The sequence below is a fragment of the Equus caballus genome, chromosome 14 (assembly GCF_041296265.1).
Source record: "Equus caballus isolate H_3958 breed thoroughbred chromosome 14, TB-T2T, whole genome shotgun sequence".
Lineage (NCBI taxonomy): Eukaryota > Metazoa > Chordata > Mammalia > Perissodactyla > Equidae > Equus > Equus caballus.
Genome location: NC_091697.1, coordinates 54,537,811 through 54,558,159, shown reverse-complemented (window position 1 = coordinate 54,558,159; position 20,349 = coordinate 54,537,811).

The window sequence follows — 20,349 nt, the reverse complement described above, 5'->3', positions numbered from 1 at the left end:
CCTTCCCCACCCCAGACACGTCATTACTCTCTATCCTTGTGCCTGGTTGTTCCCTTAAGAGTCTTTTGTTCTTTTGTTTATTGTCAATCTCTCCCTCAATTCGATATTAATACCAGGAGGGCAAACATATTGTCTTTTTCATTCCTATATCCACAGGCTTATCTCAGAGCCTGACATTAGTGGGCATTCAACAAATACTTACGCAGTAACTGAATGACTGATTGAGGCAAATTCCATAACCTTAATGCATCCTAAAGTTTGAAAACTCTGTCTCGAGACATTCTCTTTGGTCGCCCTCCTACATCCCTTGCTCTGCAGACGGGAGCTCTGCTTTTCTGGCAGGGCCTGTCCCCAGTTTAATCAGAGGGCATCTGCTCTTGGCCGAGCTCCAGCTTCACAACTGGAGTCTTCCTGTAACCACCCACTGGGGTGGGAAGGGCAGCCAGAGCAGCACGGGCAGGTGTCGGGGCTGCTGGATCTGGCCTGAGCTGAGAAAGGACGTAAACTTGGAGCAGGGGCAAGGAGGCTGGGAGCTGGAGACCTGCCATCAGCTCAGCCGGCACTTCAGGGGAGAAATGTCAGATTTATTCGGCTGCGGGAAGCACCCGGGACCAAAATCAATACTGAGCCTTGGGGCTGTATTTCTGCTTTTCATTGGCTTACGCACAACTATAATAACTCCTTGTTTTAACATAGTTCTTATTTCCAAAGAGCCTCACGTGTTTTATTTTCAGTTTAATAGATCCTCAAACATGTGCTACTGCGTAGTCTGAAGCTGACATAACTATCACCATCTTGTGCTGAGGCTAGGGGAGCGCAGAAAGGTTAGATGAACTGCTGAAGGTCGCAGGAAGAGAGAAAGGTGGATCTAGCAGTGGAAAGTCCAAGATATAGCACCCTGCTTCATGACGCTATGCTGGCCAGATCAAGAATCACTCCTTGGGCTCCATCCGATAGAAGAGGTGCCTGTAATACTTTGTCATCAACTCAGATTTATTTTTAGCTGCAAACTCACGTATCTACCTGCTACGTGGCATCTCCATTTGGCTGTCTTGCTGGCACTTTGAATTCAGTGTGCCTGAAACTGAAGGCTTGAGCTGCATCCCCCAGACAAACCCGCTCCCCTTCCCATGTCCGAACCTCCAGTAAACGACCACCATGCCCAACACTAGTGTCCTTCTGACCTCCCCCCACTGTCAGTGAATCACCAATCTGTCAAGACCACCTTTTCAATATTTCCGGTTCCACCCACTCTTCCCCACTGCTATCCCTTTAGAGTCCATGTCCCCGCCACCTGTCATCTGCACTCCACAGAACTCCTCCCGGCTGGCCATGTGTAATTCGTTCTCCATATAGGCGCCGGAGAGGTCCTCTCTCAGTATAAATGTGATCACTTCTCTCTCCTTACTGACGTTCCTGTGCTCTCCAGAGGGAGATCAGGTCCCTCACCACTGCTCCCTGTGTACCCTGCTAAGCCCAGGGGCCTCCAGCTGCCTCCATCCCACACATCCCTCCCCCTCCCCCTCTGATCACCTGCACCCTGCCCCTTCCACCCTGCCCCTGCTCCACCTTTTTGTGGGGAGCTCCCTACAGCCTGGATGCTCCCCGCCCTCCCTGCCCTTGCCCTGGCCAGCCGTTACTCACCCTTCAGGTCACGGCTTCACTCCAAGTCCTCCGAAAAGGCTCTCGTGACCCTAACAGCCTCATGGCACTAATCACAGCTGTATAATGTCCCTGTCCCACCAGACATTCAGGGGCGCAAGGGCAGGGTCCAGGTCTGTGTCTGTCTCATTTGCAGCTGAATCTATAATGCCTAAAAAAGCATCTGGTACATAGTAGGTACACAATAAATAGTGAGTAAATCAATGAATGCTCATGGCTCAATGCATTTATTTCTTTCCCATCTCAGAAGCAAAGAAGCTCCCAGGTTTATATTGATATCTTAACCCAGAAACATTTAGTGTATAGAAGGTGGGGACAGTGGAGGATGACATGACCTCTCTACTCCCAGGCTGTTCTGCTGGTTTGAGGGTGATGTTGAAACATATCCTGGCCCCAAGAGGAGGAAAAATGAAATAGACACATTTCTTGGCACCATTGAAAACAGCTCACCCAGCAGGGCCTGTAACTTCTAATAACAAATCAATTTCACCTATTGATTACATGTATTCGGCACAGCCTGGCTCACTCCATCTCCCCACATCCCCCGTCACCATCCCTGCCCCCAGACGCATACTTTCTTGCTTTTTTTCCTTCCATGCAGAGCCATGGCGTATGGGCAACCCTGCTTGGGAGGAATTGATTTTAAGCAAATGAATATCTCACAAATAAATGAAAATAACTGTCAGAAAAGCCTAATGGCCAAGCAACTACCCAAGGATGGAGCAGAGAGAGCCATCCTGAGCACAGAGAAAAAAATCCTGAGGGCGACAATGCTAATAACATTTGCTAATGTACATGCAGCATGAACAACGTGTCAAATACCGCAGTCCCGTGTGTTATCTAATGGAATCCTCATGGCAACCCCACGAAGTAGGCACCGAGATAAGCCCCATTTCATAGATGAAGACACTGGGTCCCCAAGTTGTGTTATGGTTCACCCTCAGAGAATAAATGGAAGGATTTGAACCAGGCACCTGGTGTCAAAGCTCCCACTGTGACCCACCACAACACTCAAACCACCACTGCCATCACCCTCACTGCCCTCACCTCCCCAACTAAATTCACTCACGTACTAGCAAAAGTCACCTTTTGATGTAAATGGGCTTTTACTAATTCATTTATATACAATACATGTTGTTCTCATGAAGTTTAGTGTCTGGTCCCATGGAATGTATTGTCTAGTTGGCAAGATGTTAAACGGGAAATCACACTAATTATTTGCAATGTGATTGTATATGCATCAAAAGGTGCTGACAACTGTGACTCATTGAACAGTGTACCAAAGGACTTAATATGACCCAGAGTCCATGATGATGAACTTGGTCACCGTGGGCTATGAAATAGTATTTGGCTGCCAGAGGCCACAAGTTTGGTCCTCACCCTGGAATACTGAGGCCCTCTCTACCTCTGACAGCGATGGCTGCTTATAAGATGCCTGGTGAAATGAGGTGAGGTGATGTCTTGACCCACCTATGTGGGTCTAACGTCTAAAGTCTAACGAGGTGGCCAGGGATCATGGGAAAGAGACCTCCAGGGACTGATGCATATGTGAAAAGTCACTGGGGATGGGAATGGAGGGCCTGGGTTGCCCTGGGGAAGGCAACCTCAGGATCCTCATTTAATCATTCAACAATCAGCTACAGAGTAGGCCCTTTGTTCCTGGCTAGATGATGCTGGGGACACCACAGGGAACAGGATAGATTCAGCCCCTGGCCTCATGGAGTGTATTCTAACAAGGAAGACCTCAACGCCTGTTTGCAGCACCAGAGGCAAGCTTGCTTGGCCCAGATGGAAAGAATTCATCTTTGTTTGATTCCTCTGTGCTCGTGCAGGTTCCCAAAAACCTCTGCCATCCTTCTGCCTGGAACAGTCTCCCAATTCTCCAATGGCTAAAACAGTCCTTTGAGTTTGTGAAACACCGTCAGCTGTCATCAGCACCCCACTTCAGAGAAGTTCAAACAGCATGCATCTTAGAATCAATAAAATAGTGTAATGTCTACCTCATAGGGTTAGCAAGAGGACTAAGCAAGGTTATATTTGTAAGCCGCTTAGAACAGTGTGTTACATGTAATAAAATGCTGTGTAAGTGCTGGTATGTTAAATTAAAAGTTCCTCACTCAAACTTATGAGGGAGATGCACCATCATGCCACTTTATGTTAAGGACTCTGAGGTTTGAAGAGGTTAAATGATTTGCTTAAGATTATAAGGAATCTGATCCCAGGCATGCTGGCTCCTAAATCCGTGTCTACACCTTGATGCTGGCTGCCTCGCTGTCTTCTCCTTATCCTGTGCTTTGAGCTGGAAAATGTGAAGATACCTGATCTCTGTTGACTGAACAACAAGCCCTCAGAGATTTGAAGACAATTTTCTTTTCCTTTCCCAGAAAAGCCATCCAAGCTCCTTTTCTTTTTCTCATTAACTTTGTGTTCATTTAAAGAAGAGAAATGCACCCACGTGTTGGCATCAGCCTCCACACACACTACAAAGATGTGAAATGGGCTGGCCGGGGCCTCCTTCCCTCTCAGAGTCAACACCAGATCTCTGCCTTTAGAAGGGTTTCGGTTTGGGGGTGATGCAGGTTCACACCCTGAGGAGATGAGGGCCAGGGAATGCCAGGCCAACAGAGAACTTGGCTGTGCCTCCAGAGAGCAAGGCTGCTAAAAGAGGCCCCAACTCAGCAAGGATCCCAAGACTGAGAGCGACATGGAGTCCCCCGTGGAAGAAGCTCTCCAAAAAGTTTTCAAGCTGGGATGGAAACGAGAGCAAAACTGGAGCTAGAGGAGTCACACAGAGCCGGGTGAGCCTTGGAAACAGGACAAAATGCACCAGACTAGTTTGCTGAGTCCCCAGAGAAGCCCGAGTGTTAACACTCTTAACTGGAGCACGAACTGACTCAAAAGGGTTTCTAAAACCACCCGGTGAAGCAGCTTTAACCAAAACCAAACTTCCTGTAAATATTTCCTACCCAAACTCCCAAAAGGGAATACAGATGGGTAGGCAAAGTTGTACACACTAAAGTGAACCAGCTCAAGGGCCCAGGAAGGAATGACACTGGGAAGGCATCGCCTCAAGGCAAAACAGTCCAGAGGGCCTTGACTGATCCGTGGGAAGAAGACAAAAGCCTCCATCATTGTGCTATCTGTGCACAGCACTGAGGCTCTGGCCAGCCTTGGTCAAACACCAGCTCAGCCCCTTACTAGAGATGGACGTTCAGCTAGTCAGTTAACCCCTCTGGGTCCATTTGCTTGCCTGTAAAAGGGGGATAATAATAGCGTGCCTTCTTTATAGGGCTGCGAGGAGAATTAAGAGGCATGTAAAACTCGCAGTGTCTGGTGTCTGCACATGAGATACACTATAAATATGGGACGACAGTGTCATTGCCATTCCTGTAAGATGCTTTACAACTTACCGTGCAATTTCTTATAAAGTCTCACATATGAGGCTCACATAAGCAGGTCAGTTCACTCCTTTATAGAATGAGAAACTTAGAGTCAGAGAAGGAATTTTAATCTCTTACACACTCCTCTCCACTAGGTATTTCTTAAAGTCAAAGAAAGAGTTAGGAAGAATTTGCCTGCCTATACACATATTCGCATATAATTTACAGATGCCTACAACTGGGAAAGACATCCTCAGGCAATTTGCAAGTTAAATTTGTATCATTTCACTCAAGGCATGAAGTAAAAGGGAGTTGTCAAGGCAGGGAGAACTGTAGGGGAGACAGCAGGGGTCCCCAGAAGTTCTCCCAAGATCTTCAGTGGGAGAACAGTAAATTCAAGAAGTTAGCATCTGCCTAACAAAGGAATGTTATGTAGGTCGTTAAAATGACGGCTATAAAATCCATGAAGCGATATGGGGAAACATAGAGTGAAGAAAACCAAGTTACAGAGTCCTGGCGGGGCAGATGATTTCAGCAGGAAGGGAGGGAGGAACGGGAGAGACTGCACCAGGCACTAGCGGTGGCGATGTTAGGGTAGAATTGTGCATAATGTTCTTTTCTTCTTCCAAAGATATCGTAACGTGGAAGTGTAACATAAACAGTATAACCTTCATGACAAGCGTGCACTGTGGAGTCAGAGAGATCAGGACTTGGATCCCAGCTCCATCACTTAATGCCTCTCTGATTTCCATAAGCTTTTCACACTCTATGAGCTTCAGTTTCCTTACTCGGAGGATGGAAGTAATGGTAGCACATACCCATCAGGATTTTGAGGCGATAATATCCTATACGTACAATGCTTTGCACCATTTCTGACATATACTAATGCTCAGTTGTGTTGAATGAGTATTCATAGGAAGAAGCGGGACCTCATTCCTCCTCAATCTCATCTCATCAATGGGGATTAGCCCACAGTGGCTGCTTCTGTCAATTCTTCTCAGTCCTTGCTTCTGATAAAGGTGGCAGAGAGAGAATTAGGTTGGGAGTTGTGAGGCCCAATTAATGCCATATCTTCCTAGCTGTTCCTAGGACTCTGTTCTTCTCTCGTACAATGAGGGGAGAGGGCCACAGCACCTCCCGCCCAGCATTCTACTCTGTGAGCCAGTGTGAGGTCCCCTTGACGTTAATGGTTGAAAGTTCCATATGCTTTGAATCAATTACAAAGAAAGTTCAAACAAATCAGTGAGGAAAAGGATACATCCATGGGAAAATGGGCAAAGGCCTAAAACAGGCAATTCACCAAAGAAATACAAACAGCCAAACTATATACCAGTCAACCGCCTAGTAACTAAAATAAAGCACATTAAAATAATAAATCATCTATCAAATTTTCAAATATTTTTTCAATCATTATTCCCTGGTTGGCAAATATGAGGAAAATCACCCTCCTACACTGTTTGTAGCTGCATGAACTGGCACAATCCTCCTGGAGGCCAAGTTCATGATATTTATATTAAGAGCCATAAAATGTTTGCAACCTTTGACTTCACACCTTCACCCAGAGGAATTTAACCTAATAAGATAATTAAGAATGTTTACAAAGATTTATCAACAATGCTGTTCTCAGCATGATTTATAATAGTGAAAACTTGGAAACAATCTAAATGTCTAGAAACAGGACTAGTTAAACAAACTACATTTATATCATAGAAGATTACGTGGCCATTAAAAGTCATGTTATTTGGGAATGTCTAACAGCCAGGAAAATATGATATTAATTGAATAAAAATAACCAATCAGTATTATCTGAGGCTGGTTCTCTAGAAGCAGAGCTGAGGTAAGGGTTCTTTTTTGTTTTTTAAATGTAGATTTGCATCTCTGTGGTAAACGATTTATGTCTTTTTTTTGTTTTTGTTGTTGTTGAGGAAGATTGGCCCTGAGCTAACATCTGTTGACAATCTTCCTCTTTTTCTTTTCTTCCCAAAGCCCCAGCACATAGTTGTATATCCTGGTTGCAAGTCACTCTAGTTCTTCTATGTGGGATGCCACCACAGCATGGCCTGATGAGTAGTGTGTAGGTCCGCGTCCAGGATCCCAACAGGTGAACCCCAGGCTACGAAAGCAGAGCACATGAACTTAATCACTAGGCCATGGGACTGGCACTGAGATAAGGATTCTTGAGAAAGTGATTTCTTGAGAGAGTGCTGTGGGGAGAAAGGAGCAGGAAAGTGCAGAGGAAGAAAGCCACCAAGCATGGGTATGGTCCCCGTGGGAGAGCAACTTCAGCCTGGCCCCACAGGGAGCTCCGGAACACAGACTTGCACCCCCTTTTTGTTGCCCCTTGTGGGGCTGGTCTTTTGCTTCCCCATGGCACTGGCTGCTGACTGCTGGAAGCTGGGCAAGGGGCAGGTGTGAATGAGGGGGTATAACCTCTCCAGATATCTCCGCTAAGGGTAAGTCTTCCAAGAAGTGGCACCACTCAGATCCACTTGCTCCTCATCTTAAGGTCACCCCATCCACCCACAGCTTCGCCAGGATTCTGACAGGTTACACCCTCTGGGAAATCATGTGAGAGAAGGGTTACTTAGTTGCTGCTGCACTTGGACTTGAAGTCATGACTGATGATTGTCCTTCCCCTCCCCTCAGCTAGCACTTCTGTTAGCCTAGGTGACTTGCCTGGTGGGACGACCCAGACCCTTATCCCAGAGGAGTCTGAGCCCCTGATCACCATGCCCTTACCAGGCTGTGGCTGCTGTACTTGCCCGTTTACAGTTATGATTGGCTATGGAAATACCAAGGGACCTCAGGGGAGCACCTGAGTACAAAACATACTTCTCCTCACCACCATCACATAGCATCAGTCCTACCTCCTCGTGATGATAAGGATCAATTACTCCTCTCTGCGCTTACTGGTCTTCTCATACAAGATGAGAAGCCCAAGAGATGGGGCAGCAGCGATAGCTCAAGTTCAGTGGACCGCCTACTGTGAACCCTGATAGAAGTTCGTACCTTCTAGGACCCAGGATCTCTAGATGGACAGAGACAGAAGTTGCAAACAGGAAACGCAAATTACCCAAATGGCTCACTGGGAGTGATGAGCAGGGATGTTCCTTCTTCCACTCTTTGATTCTCAGACCCATGTATTCTCTGTACTGGGGACATAGCACCATATAATGGCCATTGGTTTACGATATATACTGAGCCTAAAGGATGCTGCTCCATTCTTGCAGGATATCATCGCCAAATTGATACTTCAATTATACCTTCAAGAAGTTATTCCAATCCTTTTTCAGGCCTGCAGCTTCAGGATGGTGCAGTGTATAAAAGGATCAGTGGATCCCATTCTTACGTACTAAATTCCATACCTTCTTTGCCATGAAATGAGTCCCTGTTCCAAGGCAACGTAATGTGGTGTCCCATGTCTGTATATCAGACACTTTATTTGGTCCCTATATATATGTTAGTGGTGCTGGCAGCAGGGACACTGCTGGCAGGAAAGGCAAATCTGAACCCAGAATATGTGTCAGTCCCAGTCAGAATGAAACATTGCCCACTCCAAGATGGAAAAGGTCTGACACGTGAGGGGTTCAGCAATGACTTCTGTTTCTGGCAGGTAAACATTCAGCTGTGGCAGCAGCTAAATCAACCTTAGAGAAAGGGAACCAATGTTGTTGAGATTATGCATAGCCTTCATCTCTGCCACCATGGCCACTCCATTCATCAGCCCATTGTGCAAGAAATACAGATGTGTGTTCATGCGTGAGTAGTGCTCATATGTACACTTCCTAGCCCTGTCTACTGAGAGAGTCTATAAATATCACACCCTAGTAGCAATGAGCATACCTAATGACCAGCTGCTTGTTTCTAAACACTGTTATGCAATAAAAGAAACTAGTGCTCCTTGAGAAGTGATTGATTACAGGACTAGACTACAGAAAATAGAAGATGACCTTGGAACATCTTGTAATGCTATAACGTAAGAAAGTGCTCAAAAAGATGTGGGCTTGTCAAAAGAACAGGGTCCAACCTGAAGGAGCTCCTAATGGCCAAAGGCAGGAAATTTTTGGAAACAAAATAAATAATGACAGTATTGGATTTAACCCATAGAATAAAATAAATATCCATGAGTCCATACTGATATAAATAAGTGAATAAATAAATAAGTAAATGGGAAAGAGTGGAAAATTCTCCCTTACAGTAGAATTCCAATTAATACATGTAGAAGGGAAGAGGGAACTAGAAAGTCACCGTTAGTCAAACACCACAATCATCATTCTTGCAGACAAGATCTACCAATGGATGGTAAAATTTGCGGTGAAAGTTTGAAGAGAAACAGGACATGAATAGTCTCAGAGTACCTTCCTTAAGATATTTATTAACTAGAAAAGGAAGATAGTAACTTTACAGTGGAGAAACCTGGCAGAAACCACGTTAACCAAGTGCTGAAAGTTATCATCACCAGTAACAAGACATATTGGCATCACAAACCTCTTGATATGATGCACAGGAAGGATGTAACTAATTTCTTTGGTATTCTTGCCAAAAAATGCAAAACCTCATTCCAAACATGAGAAAACATCAGACAAACATTAATTGAGGGGTATTCTACAAAATAACCGATTAATATTCTTCAAAAGTGTCAAGATCATGAAAAGTAAGAAAAACTGAAGAAGTATTAAAAATTAGAGACTACAGATAAACAACAACTAAACATGAGAGTCTGGAACAGAAGGAACATTGTGGAAAACTGGTGAAATTCAAATAGTCTCTAGTTTGGTTCATGTATTGTACCAGTATTAGCTTCCCGGTTTTGTATTATGGTTATGTACAGTGGTAACATTCAGGTAAGCTGTGCAAAGGATACAAGGGAACTTTCTATACTATTTTTGCCACTATCCTATAAGTTCAAGATGAAGAGTTAAAAAATAAACATCCAAAAAATAAAATACGCTTCACATTTTATAAACCAAGAAAAAAGAAAAGAAAGTTTAGACCCACATAATGCAAACTCTTTTTAGTGTTACCTAAGCCCAAGCAAAACAAATAACTCCACGTAAAAAACGAAAAAAATCACGTCCACTCCCTAAACCAAACAGAAACTGTATTTAGAGTCTCCACATGCTGTGTTCTTCCATTAACATGGATAATTGGAAATTGACTGCCTTTAGAAATGATGCCCAGTTTCTCTCTCTGGGTACAAAACAAGATAAATTCCCAGGGCAATGGCCTATGTTATTGAATCCAACAGTAATTAAGTTAATGTATCCTCTCTTGCGTATAGAGGTGTAATTCAGGTGGTACAAATCCTTTATTGAACTCAAATTCAATAGTCATGTACAATTCCCCTATTTGTGGTGTGTACAAAGGTTGTAGGAAAATTATAAAAGGTGATACGTTACAATTATATTCCTATGAAGATTGGGCGTCTTCACCTGACACAAGCCGTTCACGGGGCACCTTTCATTTGCACAGAGAAAAATGTTCAGGGGAGTAAACATCAGCACATAATAAATGGAGCAGAGGCCTGTGGCTTTTGCCTGTCTGGCATTCTCTTCTCTTTCTCCCGCTAAATGTGCACTGACTTTCCTTTGAGGAACCACCTCCTCCCTTCTCTCAGCCCGTGTGACTCAGGAGGGCAGCGCCACCCCCGCGCTCCTGAGATGGGCACATGACCTCAGCCTGCCCGAAGAGCACGGAACCCCACTGGCCGCAGTGAGGGGGCTCAGGATGGGCACGTGACCCAAGCCTGGCCAACGAGGCTCCATTCTAGGGCTTTTTTGGGAACTATTAGGAAAGAAGAAGACTCCTCCTTTCAAACTTGATACTAAGATGTTAGAAGGTAAGCCCAGAGTCCGAGGTGCCCATCTTGCTGGTGTCTTGGAAGAGACGCTGACCAAGAACAGCGGAGAGGAAAGCAGAGCTGAGAGAGCTTGAGCAGTCAGGGACGTTTGTCCACACATTTCTTTGTTCTTTGTTTCTTTCCTTAAGCCAACCTTAGTTGGGTTTCTAATCCTTACTAATACAGTAAACAAAAATAAAGATTTCCAGGCCAAAAAAAAAATCTTTTACTTGAAATCTCAGCACCCAGATCTATCTCTAAATTTGCTCACTCTGTTATACCATTATAAAGAATCTGATCTTTGTAAGTCCTTAATTATCATTTTCCTGGTCTCCCCTCTCATCTCCCACCTCAACAACATTTGCAAGTCTCACCTCTTCCCGGAGCAATCAAGTATCCCACCTGCACCCCTCCCTAAGTGTCACACATTTGAAACCTCTGTAACTCAGACTTTGAATTTTCTCTAAGCTCTGAAATGGTAGAAAAAAAGAGAGAGAGGGAGAGAGATGGGGAGAAGAAGGAAAGACTTGCATGGTCATTCTGGGGCTCGACTTGGAGGTTTACTCTAACAGGAGAGGAAGCCAGACTGGAAGTTACCAAGACCTGTGTTTTCATGCCAGCCACCAACCCACACAGCGATCTCGGGCAAGGCCCCTGAGAGCACAGGCTGCAGCTCTTGGCCCATGAAAGGAAGGGTTATGTCGAAAGGGAAAGGGAGATTTTCCTGTTGGTAGTGTTTTAATCAGATCAGATCATCCTCTAGGAGGGAAAGTTGTGGGGAGGAAGCCAATCTTCCAAGTACAAAGAAACTAGACAAACTCCATTCCTGTAAGGCTGAGTGCCAATGTTGTTGTGAACCTTAACTTCTTACCCACCTTCCCCCATTAGCCAACCTCCTGCAGAGCAGAGACCATCTGCTGGCAAGCAAGGAATATCAACATGGGTGGCAAACACTTTCTGTGTTCCTACTCTGTGCCAGCTACTATACTAGACATGCTTCAAACAGCGCATCCAATCCTCACAGCCCGCTCAGGTAGGTCTCCTTGGTTAAACAAGGAAACTGAAGTTCAGAGAGGTTAAATAACTTGACTGAGATCTCACAGCTAGGAATGTTAGCACCATTATTCTCACCCAGTGCCATCTAGTCACAGAGCCCCTCCCTTGTCCTCTAGGTCATGTTCCTCCGCAGAAACTCTTACCCTTTATCAGCTTCCAGTTTGGCCAGAAAAGCCACAAGTAGGAACCCTAGTGTTGATCTAGTGTCAATGAGGGTGGCGGGGGGGCGGGGCTGGGAGTGCTGGGTCTGCCAGATGGAGAAAGGACCAGACAACCACTTCCACGCCTTTCACCCAGCACGCCAAATAAAAGGTTATATCCCAAACAATATATATGAACAATGATGAATAAAAAGTGCCAATTTCCAGTGTAGACAAAGTTGACAAAGTTAGTCACAACACTATTTATAATGAATAAAAAAAACTCTGGAACAATCCACCTGGGGATGGCTAAGCCAAGTGCCATAGATCACTAGGATGGAGATCGTGAAGCCCTAAAAATTGATATTCACTACTGTGTACATGAAACAAAGTCAGGCAAAAAGAAAAAGGGAAGTAGAAACCAAAAGAATAACATCAATTACAACAAACAACTTTGTCTGATCGTTTACTATGTGCAGATATAGTGAGCACATTACGTGAATTATCTCATGGAATCCTCAACTATAATTCTGTAAAGTAGGTATTATTATTCATCCCCATTTTTCAGATGAGGAAACTGAGGCTCATGTTAAGTGAAATGCTCAAAGTAATTAAACTGGAACCCATTTTTGAAACTAGGGAAATTTGAGTCCAGAGCCTTATCTTTTAAGTGTTTATCACTACTATAAGAAAACGCAGATACAAACATGCATTCAAAACTATACAGGAATGCCTATATATGCCAGGCCCTTCTAGAATTCTGGGGTACAGAGTTAACAAAACAGGCAAGATTATATTTCTTATGGAGCTTACATCCTGGCGGTGGAGGTAGAAGACAGAATAGTGTGAAGGTGGAGATAAGGGCGATGAGGAAAATAGAGCAAAGTAAGAGGACGGCGAGTGATTGGGAAGGTGCCAGTTTAAATGTTTAAATAGGCTCGTCCAGAAAGGCCTTTTTGAGAAGGTGACATCTGAGCAGAGAAAGAAAAGGAGGGACCAAGCCACGCAGCTGGGGTCAGGTGGGTGGTGGAAGCGGGGGTGCTCCAGGGAGAAGAAACATTAAGTGGAAGCCACGGAGGAAGGATGCCCCTGTGTGTTCAAAGAACGGCAAGAACGCCAGTGTGGCTGCAGAAGAAGAGGGGAACCACGGGAGGTAAGTTCAGAGGGAGTGGCAAGATCCTGAGGGATTTGGAGGACCTTTGCAAGGCCTTGGGATTTTATGAGATGGGAAAAACCTTAGGAGGGTTTTGAGCAAGGAGTAGCATGATTCGATTAGGTTTTAGAAGGAGTGTTCTGGCTGCTGTGAGAACATACCCGCAAGGCAGGCAAGTAGAAGTGGCAAGAATGCATTAGGATTCTGGAGAGAGATATATGTATACATGTTTTTTTTTTTAAAAGATTGGCACCTGCACTAACATCTCTTGCCAATCTTTATTTTCTTCTTCTTCTTCTCTCCAAAGCTCCCCGGTACGCAGTTGTATATTCTAGTTGTGAGTGCCTCTGGTTGTGCTATGTGGGATGCCACCTCAGCATGGCTTGATGAGCGGTGCCATGTCCGTGCCTAGGATCTGAACCAGTGAAACCCTGGGCTACCGAAGAGGAGCACGTGAGCTTAACCACTCGGCCATGGGGCCAGCCCCAGGATTCTGGATATATTTTGAAGACCAAGTTGACACTATTTCCTTATGGTTTAGATGTTGGATATGGGAACAAAAGACAAGACAAGGATGACTCTAAAGGAAGATCTACTGACAAGGATAAAAAGGGAAGTTACAAAGAATATTTTAAGGTAAAGGAAATTTTTCTAGAAATATTTGAATATATCATGAATTACATATCACTAAAATTGAAATAATAAAAATACTTATACATGGACTCAGTAAAATGGTGCAGCCACTATGGAAAACAGTATGGCAGCTCCTACAAAGTTAAAAATAGAATTATCATGTTACCCAGCAGTGCATCTTCTGGGTACATACCCAAAAAATTGAAAGCAGAGACTCAAATAGATATTTACACACCCGTATTCATAGTGGCATTATTCACAATAGCCAAAAGATGGCTGCAACCTAAGTGTCCACTGACAAACAAATGGATAAACAAAATGTGATATATACATACAACAAAATATTATTCAGCCTTAAAAAAGAAGGAAATTCTAACATATGCTACAACATAGATGCAACTGGAAGACATTAAGTGAAATGAGCCAATCATAAAAAGACAAATATTGTATGATTCCACCTATATGAGGCACCTAGAATAGTCAAAATCATTGAGACAGAAAGTAGAATAGTAGTTTCCAGGGCCTCAGGGGAAGGGGAAAGGCGAGTTATTGTTCATTGAGTACAGAGTGTTAGTTTTGCAGGATGAAAAGAGATGGATGGAGATGGCATTGGCGGTGATGGATGGTGGTGATTACTGCACAACAATGTGATGCACTTAATACCAATAAACTGCACACTTAAAAAATGGTTAAGTGGTAAATATTATTTTATATGCATTTTACCACACACAAATTTTTTTTAAGTCATCACCAAACTCTGCTCCCAACCTCCCAAAAAAAGGAAAGGAGCTGAAGGGTTGTAAGTCTCCTCAGGCAGAGCCATTGTTCTGCAGTAGAGGGGTGCATCTTCTCACATCTACTGCAAATGGTCCCGGAAGCCTCCAGGGTATTGAGTCAGGGAGGCTGAGCTTAGAAGCCTTGACTTCTTTCTGACTATTTAGATGTCTCAAAAAGAAACTGTAACAGAGTGCTAATGTATGGTGTGTTGTTCAAGTATCTATTAGAAGAACAAATGACGGGTCTATTCCAATTTAATGAAGCAGAGCTCATCAAACACACATTTCAAGCTATAAAACATCTCTTCTCAGTGCAGTCTCCCCAGGGGAGGTTGCAAAATAGACAGGAGTTAATATCTGAAGATTAAATAACACAAGAGCAGATTTTGATATGTTTGACCTACTTTTTGAGAAATGAACAAAGATTTTTTTACTCATCACCTGTCATAAATAGCCTAATAGGTCAGTGTTAAATCCACTGTAATGGGGATGGTGGTGAGGAGAGAAACAAATGTGTGGGTACCTAGTTATTACAAGGACCAGATGGAATGTGGGGTCTCCAAAGAGGATGAACACTCCAAAGCAGGCTGGCAGGACCTCAGCAAGGACCTCAGAGCATTCTGTGATTCTCCCTTCAGGCCCAGGGGAGAAGGAATGGCCTCCCATTTTATTGTCACCCTACTGGAGAAGACAACTCACAAAGTGAGCCAGAGGGCTCTGTATAGATGTCCTGCTTCTGGTGGGCCTAAAAGAGTCATAGTGTAAGGATGAATCTCCAACTCAAAATATCTGAAGTCTATGAAGTCTCCTAAGGGTACCTTCTCCATGTACAGATAGGCAAACTTGTGCCAAAGCAGCCTGGCCGAGGTCAAACAGCCAACATGGGTGAAAGAGCCGATTCCTTTAACTACCTGTGTGAACTTGGGTAAAGGAAGGAAGAAGCAAAGAAAATAAAAATCTCAATGTTTGAAATCAAAAGGGACAAGGGACTGTAGGTTGCCTCGGGCACAAAGTCACTGGGGCCTCTGAATCTCAGTGTTCTTATGTGTGAAATGGGAAATACGGTTACCTCACAGAGTTTCTTTTAAGAAAATAAGACATATATGTTTATCTAGGTGTGGTAATAGATTATTGAGTACACTGTACTATGGTCATCCATTTGAGAACCTTTGCTGGTTCCCAGTTATCTACAGGATAGAATCTAAATGATTGTCATCTAGATCTCATCTTAAATATCACCACTTACCTAACCCAACCCTTCCTTGCCCATTCCCTCTCAAGTTGTATCAACCCCTAGGCCTTTCTACCACATATCCTCACCATCACATGTGATAGCATGGACCCCAGATTTTCTTATTTACTCCCCTGCCTTGCTCACTGCTGTATCCCAAGAACTTGAAACCATCCCTGTCACATAGTGTTGTCCTCTATGGTTGTTGACTGAATTGGCTCAAAATTAAAGAGTTTCTACGAAACCCTCTTGAGAATGAATGATTCCCAAAAGACACTGTAGCACCCCCTTTTCTATCTGGAATAGCTTGAAGACAGTCCCGCCAGTGGACAGAGAGTTGGAGCAGGAGATCTCTCAAGCTCCTTTCTACTTTTTAGAACTGTTCAATCTCTCCCTATGTCTGCTTGTCACTGGAAAATCTGTCATTTGCAAGAAGAGCCAGCAGCACCTTCCACTTCCCTTATAAGCCTTAAATCCATGCAAAATTGCACAATCTGGTCACACAGTTGAAATTCAACTCTTGGAAGGGAAGGAGAGAGAGAGCTTTTTATATTCAAGAGCTAAGACTAAAATATGTAAAGAAAAATAACAATGCTGGCAGTAAGTATTGGCAGCTTCTCTGACAGAAAAATTCAATTTTAAAATAAATCAGGCAATTCTTCAAACTAGAGCTAGACTTCAGGAAATTAGGGTTTGTGTTCAAGTGGGCACATTACAATTTCATAAAAATTGTCTTAGCTATTTCTGTGCTGTGGACTTTGAAAGATAATGATGTGCTTAATGTTTCTGATTATGTTGCTGGGCAAATCAGGGACCATGGAATAATTGCAGAAGCAGGGACTGGAAGGTATTCGGAAAGAAACAAACTAGGGGCCATCCTATAAGACTTGTGTCCTAGGCTCACAAGCTGAGCCAGACCTTCATACCATGCCCTCACCTCACTCCTACTTCTACTTTGAATTTAAGTCAAATTCAACCAAAAGGGTCAGAATACCCTAAGTCTATCCTTAACAAGGATTGTTCTGTTTTCAAATAGATGGCATCAAAGGGAGAAAACTCTGCTATGTGACAAACATCCTAATGGGTGAAAGCAGCAGGGAAGCCCTTTCTCTGAGAGCAAAGGGTCACTGTGCCTTCCAAATCAAGATTATTCCATTCAAAAAAAAAAAAAAAACGATGCTTAACAAGATAATTTAGGATTCATCTGCTAGCAAGGAGACAGCATTAGTTTAAGTCCAGAAGTTTCTTGCCATAAGAACACCCAGCATAAAGAAAATCAGATCCTATGAACTGAAAAAGTACCTGGAGGGAAGCCCACAGTCAACCCTCTCTTATTTCACACAAGAGGCAACTGAGCTCCAAGATATTGCACACTGTGCCTGAGGAGTTCACCAGAGCCAAAACAAGACCCCAGGTCTCTTTACTCCCAAGCAGGGTGACTAACCATCCTGGTTTTCCTAGAACCGTACTCATTGTAAGGCCCTCGTCTGACTTCCAGTTTGGGGTCTGGCATGTAAGGAGTTGAGAGTCACCACTCCTAACAACAAACTGCCAACAACTCTTCTTAGATCTGTCCAAGAAGCGAGGTCACGGGGCAAACTGATGCCCCGCAAATTGTAGAGACACACAGGCAGATATAGAAAATCACAACTTACCAGAGTAGAAACCCACAGGCAGAAATCACTGCAGGAACCAGTGTTGGGATAGGAAAACCTGAACTGAAATTGACGAATTACTGAAGGGTCATTGTGGACAAGTTTGAGAGCTAAAAACTCCAGGGGAGCCCAGACATAGGGAGGTGCTCACATTTGTGAGTTTTACCTGCAGGAGCCCTACTTGGCTCTCATAGTGAAGGTGAGAGAAAACTCCTCTCATGCCTCCAGCAGGGGGAGAGGGGAAGTAGCCATTTTGAAATACAGCAGAGCATTCTATTCTTTTTAACAAGGCCTCCCCACAAGAGAAAATATTTTACCAGAGCCTAACTAACTGGGGTTTTATCAGAGCCCAACAGACCTGGGGGAGGGAAATACCCAACTCCAACCTGCTCCAATCTTCCACGTGGGAGAAAGGAAATACACAACTCAGCCCCTTTAGCCATCCTGTCTCACATAAGGAGGAAAAAATTCTAAGAAACATTGTGAAGTTCACAGTCCAGAGACAGAAGTTTATGAAAAGATATGACCTAATCATAGGACTGTAGAATACTTCTCCTCCCATACACCTTACCACCCCACCAATAAAGGCCTATTCATCATGGTTCATTTTACCCAGTACATGATGTCCTGCTATCAGAAAAAGATTACATGGCATACTATGATGCAAAAAACACAGTTTGAAGAGACAGAACAAGTATTAGAACCAAGTCAGATATGGGAGACATGTTGAAGTTATCAGGCCAAGAGTTTTCAAAAACTATGATTTACATGCTAAGGGCTGTAATGGAAAAAGCAAACAACATACAAGAACAGATGGGCAATGTAAGCAGAGAGATGGAAATTCTAAGAAAGAATCAAAAAGAGATGCTAGAGATCAAAAACACTGTAATGTTCCTTTCATGTAAGAATTCCCCTCATGGGCTATTAGTAGACAGAATTCAACTAAGGAAAGACTCTTTGAACTCGAGGATATGTCAATAGAAACTTCCAAAACTGAAAAAGGCAAAAAAGACTGAAAAACTGGAATAGAATATCCAAGAACTGTAGGACAACTACAGAAGGCATGTAATGGGGAATGTCAAAAGGAAAATAGAGAGAGAAAGGAACAGAAGCAATATGTGAACCAAAAATGACCGATACTGTGCCTCAAATTGATGTCAGACACCAAACCACAAATCCAGCTCAGAGACAACCAAGCAGTATAATGCCAAAAAAACTATACCTAAGTGTATGGTATTCGAACTGAAGAAAATCAAAGATAAAGAAAAAAATCTTAAAAGAAGCCAGAGGAAAATAATACCCTACCTATAGAGGAACAAAGATAGGAAGAATTAAATAAAGAGGAAAAAGAAAGAGGAATTAAAACTGACTTCTGAGAAACCATTCACACAAGAAGAGAATGGAGTGAATATTTAGTGTTTAGAGAAAAAAAAGCACCAACCTGGAATTCTGTATTTTACTAAATTATCCTTCAAAAGTGAAGGAGAAATAAAGACTTTCTCAAACAAACAAATATTGAGAATTTATTAGCAGTAGACCTGCCTTGCAGAAATGTTAAAAGAAGTTCCCCAAAGAGAAGGAAAATGATATAGACCAGAAATTCCTATCTACATAAAGAAAGGAAGAGCATTAAAGAAGGAATAAGTGAAAGTAAAATTGAAAACTTTTATTTTTCTTAGTCTTTATTGATCTAACAGATGGCAGCTAGGATGAGTTCTGCTTGTGCCTTACTCAGAAATGAGGGCAAAGTGTCTCTGAAATGATCAGAGGTTAATGGGGGAAATATGGCTTAACTTCCTGAAGTTATAGGTAAGGAGAAGTCTTCTAAAATGGGTCTACTACATAAAGCAAGAAATACCTATTAAAAGTCCCCATAAATCAAATATTTGAAAGCAGATTTCTTAAATCATGGGTTAAAATGAATTACTTCAGTACCTCTGTCCTCAGGCTGTAAGCCGGCCTCTCAGAAGAGAACATCTACAATAAGTCCATTCACCTCCACACACAAGGATTTATGGAGTATTCTGGCACACACCCCTGATCTATGGGGGGAAAAAGGTAAACCCAGCTTCTAAAATACAGGTTTTAAGGTGTTTAAAGAAATCACATTTTGTCTGTTAAGAAAATTACTCCACTCACCTGAGGGACCGCAGATCCTTAAGGACTGTGAAGGTGGTAATTGTTGTGTCGGGAGGTGGAGAAAGGGGACTGGAGGAAGAGAAAAACTAGTACGAGGAATCCTTGCCATGAAAAGACCGGTACTAAGGAGTCAGAGTCACTTCTCGCCTCCACACACCTGCTTTCCCTTGAAGCTGATGCACCTTACTGGACCACGAGGGATGCTTTTCAGAATGTAATGAGGAAGGGTGCAAATGTCACCAGAACAGAAGGTTGGCCCTTTCCTGTAGAACAGTCCCTGATTGTTTGTTTCATTCCAGCAGGCATGTTGAGTGTTCCCAGAAAATCTAAATTAAGCCCATGCCAGAAACACCTAAAGTGAAGTCAGGAATTACACAGAAGAGACCAGTGCTTCTTAAACTTCAAAGTGCACTCAAATCACCTGGGATCTTATAAAACATAGGTTCTGAGTCTGTGGGTGAGGGTGGGCTCTGAGATTCCGCATTTCTAGCAAGCTCCTAGGTGATGCCAATGCAGCTGCTCCCAGGAGTAACAAGGACTCAGGTGTCTCATCCCTTGTACCACAAAATCATCCTTTATAGACACACTGGATTCCAGACAATCTTCCACATAGTTGGATCCTTATTCTTTGAGATTCAGAAACTGTCTCATGGTTTTAGACACCTTCCACACACTGACAATTCCC